At 38.6% G+C, this 4,471-nt stretch overlaps 1 pseudogene; it reads right to left on the bottom strand.

Annotated features, from left to right (window-relative positions):
• Window positions 1-845: 845 nt before the first annotated feature.
• Window positions 846-1,150, bottom strand: Gm3785 (annotated as a pseudogene).
• Window positions 1,151-4,471: the final 3,321 nt, after the last annotated feature.

The raw sequence follows: 4,471 nt of genomic DNA, 5'->3' as shown, positions 1-4,471 counted from the left end.
GCTATGGAGCTCTCACAAAAAGGGACCTGTCATGACTGCCCTCAGAAAGACCCCACAAGCAGCTGAAAGAGTCAGATGCAGATATTTGCACCCAACCAATGGACAGAAGCAGCTGACCCCTGTGGTTAAATTAGGGGAAAGCTGGAAGAAGCTGAGGAGGAGGGTGACCCTGTAGGAAGAAAAGAAGTCTCAATTAACCTGGACCCCGAGATCTCTCAGATACTGAGCCAACAACAGGACAGCATACAGCAGCTGATATGAGGTCCTCAACACATATACAGTTGAGGACTGCTGGGTCTGCGTTTAGTCAGAGAAGATGCACCTAACCCTCAAGAGACTGGTGGCCCCAGGGAGTTTAGAGGTCAGATGGAGTGGGGGTGGGGGTGGGGGATGGGGACATCCTCATGGAGACAGGAGGTGGGGGGTGGGGACATCCTCATGGAGACAGTGGGTCTGGGGTGGGGACATCCTCATGGAGACAGTGGGTCTGGGGTGGGGACATCCTCATGGAGACAGGGGGTGGGAAGGAGGTATGGGATGTGGAACAGTTGGAGGGTGGAGCAGGAAGGAAATAAAATCTGGAGTTTAAAATAAACAAATAGATAGATAGATAGATAGTGATATAGTGAGATAGAGAGATAGATAGCCCAACAGAGAACAAGAACCTATATGCCTCCAGATCACTGGAAACAACTCTTTTTTTTTTTTATTTAAGGTTTGTATGCTGCTTTATTGTATGCTACAGCCAGTGTATATAAAATAGTTAAACCTTGTGAGACAGAAATCCATGAAGTTCAGAGAGGTAGATGTTAAGGACTGACAAGTAGAGGATAGTGTATTGTGGCACGTGTTAAAGAGAAGCTTTTGTACAGACTTCAAACTTAGCTCTCTTGAATATTCACTGGTTCATGAAAAGTGGTTTGAGAAACCTCAAGATAGATGACTACAAAAAGGAGCAGACTTTCTGGTGTCTGAAGGGATTTGTACTTGAAGACACTCCAGTCAGCAGAGGGTCATGTTGAGCGTTCTGCAGACAGAACTGTTTCAAGTCTGCAGCTGCCTGGGAAACCTTCACGCGGTTGAGCTTGGCCTCCAGCCAGAGCTGCTGGACCACCTGCTTCATGGTGGCGACTCTAGAAGAACCTAACATGGTGCTCAGACAGCCGGGCCGGTCAGTCAGGGCAGGGGGCAGCAGGTCGCGGGACTACAGAGAATCTTTTTTTTTTTTTTTTTTTGAGAGAGGGTTTCTCTGTAGACCAGGCTGGCCTTGAACTCTGAAATCTGCCTGCCTCTGCCTCACAAGTGCTGGGATTAAAGGCGTGTGCCACCACCGCCCAACTCGAAAACAACTCTTATGACAAGTTTGTAGCAAAAAAAGCCAAAATATAGTTACATAAATAAATAAATAAGTTAATTAATTAATTAAAAAAAAGAAAGTCCAACAGAGAACAAGAACTTATATGCCTCCAGATCACTGAAAACTACCCGTATAAGATGACAACTTTGAAAAGAAAAAAAAAAAAAAAAGGACAAAATATAGTTACAGGCTATGGTTAAGCTATTAAGTTGTTATGATATTTTAGACATTTTTAGTTTCTTTTCTTGTTGCTGTAATAAAATATTTGGACAAAAGCAATTAAGGGGAAAATACTTGTTTTACAGTTCATAGTATACATCACAGTAAGAATCTAAAAATCCCTCACTGCCTTCCAAAATAAAAATTCAACCAGTCAGGCAGGGAACAAGCAACCAAAATATGACACCGTACAAGACATATCAAATTTAATAACAGTAACACTTTCAATGTGACAATTTGCTAATGAATAGCTTTACTGTTTCTTTACAGTTCAATTTTACAAATACATAAATTCTATTCTATAAAGTTGTACCTTATTGGTACATACTATCAGTTGCCATGAATTAAAGCACTATCTAAGACAGAACCAGTTTGAACAAATCCTGTCCTTAGCATAATTCACACAAAGATTTAATATGTTTATGAATTGTCTCAATGTTTCTTTTTATTTATTCTTACCATCAGCCCTGACATCCTACTCTGTTTTACACCCCAAACATCTACACCCTTTCATGAACCACAATCTCTTTGCTCAGAGTTGGCATGGATGGTTTGGAACTCCTCATAGTCACTTCTATGCCAATCACTGTTCAGCAAGGGAGTGATTATCTACATATCAAAATGTAAGGACTGAGCCAATGACAAAGTAGCTTCTCTTCCAACTAGACTTGGGAGGAGTGAGAACTTAGCGAAAAGAGCAATACTATTAGCTCAGCAAATCTTTATATTATCCTAACCTAATTAAAATAAAATAAAATACCTACTGGGGGTGGTGGTGAGATGGCTCAGTGGGTAAGAGCACCCGACTGCTCCTCTGAAGGTCCTGAGTTCAAATCCCAGCAACCACATGGTGGCTCACAACCATCCATAACGAGATCCGACTCCCTCTTCTGGACTGTTTGAAGACAGCTACAGTGTACTTACATATAATAAATAAATAATTAAAAAATACCTACTGGGATTCATTTTCTTATGTCCTTTATAGTTCTGATACCACAACTATTTCACATTACCATAGAATTTACCTTAGTTATATGCAAAACATCTGAGAAATATCTCATAATGCCAAATGTCTTAATAAAGTATATTTTTCAAGATAGGAATATAGATAATGTTTCTTCTGATAGCTTGATTTGTAACTTAATTGCCTCATTTACTTTGCACATTGTCCATTGCATCTACTCCACACAACTCTGAAAACAACAGAAGCAAGTATGAGCTTTATATATAAAATATGTCCATATTTTTGAAACTTGTCTTCCAAGAATCTTGAGCCATAAATACTGCTTTCTTCCTGTAAGGCATATGTGATTTTTCACTTTATTGTCAGTTAATGCTTTCACTGTTTTATATTTAGTAAGATTTTTATCTTGAAAATATTTTACAATTAGTGAGTAAGTCAACTATCTGTGGTAAATCTGTGGTATGAGATAGTATATTGGGAAGGACACAACAACCTGCTAAGTCACACATAGTATATACATTCACACTCTATACACACACAATAAAATGATAAAAGCAAATCTTTGAAAAACCCAAACATTAGCCGGGCGGTGGAGGCGCTTGCCTTTAATCCCAGCACTTGGGAGGCAGAGGCAGGCAGATTTCTGAGTTCAAGGCCAGCCTGGTCTACACAATGAGTTACAGGACAGCCAGGGCTATACAGAGAAACCCTGTCTCGAAAAAAAAAAAAAAAAAAAAAAAAAAAGTAAAGAAAAGAAAAGAAAAGAAAAACACAAACTTTGTTTCTGTAAATAACAGCCTTTCATTTTTCCTCCTCCATCCTCTGGCCTCGAGCATTCTGCCCTTCTAGGAGTTTCACATAGAAGAATTGTATAGTATTTGAGACTTTGAAACAGGCTTATTTTGTGTATTTTAATATTTTGCAGGATTATCAAAGTTGAAGCAGGTGTCAGAATTTTCTTTGTGTAGCAAAATAATAGTCTATAATATATACAAAATAAAATATGTATAATGTTTTGTTTATGTATTTTTTCACTCTTGAACACTTGGTTTGCTCCCCTTTTGGCTACTGTGAATAGTCCTGTTATGAAGATAAGCTCACACACTTAACTTCAGTTGTCTACCTTCAATTATTTTAGGAATAGATCAGAGGTATAACCGGTATGTCTCAGGATTATTCAATTTTCAGTTTTTAAAGGAATCTGAATTTTTTAGTGTTTACATAATTTCAAATTCCTGACCAAAATGCAAAAATGATTCCACTTTCACCACATTCTTACCAAAATTCTTTAAAATGTTCATAACAGTAGTCATGTTGATGGTAATTTGTGATGACAGATGAGTTTCTTCTCTGAGATATGGTATCCTTCTATAGCCCAAGTTAACTTCAAACTTGTGATCCTATCGTTTCTACATCCTCAGTACAGAAGTTCTGGTTACCTATATTAAGCCCAACTGCAAATTGATTTTTGATAAAGATATAAAAAGAATTCACAGAAAAAAGGACAATTTTGCCAAAAAGTCTGTGGGAAGAATTAGAGATACTACAACAACATCAACAAATGAACCTCAATGTCTGGTGCTGTGGCTGCAGACTGGACAGTCTGTTCTGATCTCTGCCTTTTGGAGTCGACTTGGCTGCAATGAAGTATGCCTTGTCCCACCACCATAGTGGTTCCTGTTCACAGTTGTGTTGATGTCTAGGACTGAAGGTATGCACCACAAAAACCAGCCATCCAGGTTTGATGTTTTGTGCCATGTATCATCTGATACACACACACACACACACACACACACACACACACACACACACACACACACACACACACACACACAGTAAGTTACTATAAAGTAAGTTCCAAGCCAACCAGAGATACATGGTGAGACTTTGTCTCAAAAATATTCTAATATTTCCATCCTGATTTTCAACTA

This window comes from Mus musculus, chromosome 13 (genome assembly GCF_000001635.26).
Source record: "Mus musculus strain C57BL/6J chromosome 13, GRCm38.p6 C57BL/6J".
NCBI lineage: Eukaryota > Metazoa > Chordata > Mammalia > Rodentia > Muridae > Mus > Mus musculus.
The sequence above is the reverse complement of the archived record's forward strand: the minus strand, read 5'-3'. Positions and strand labels throughout refer to the sequence as shown.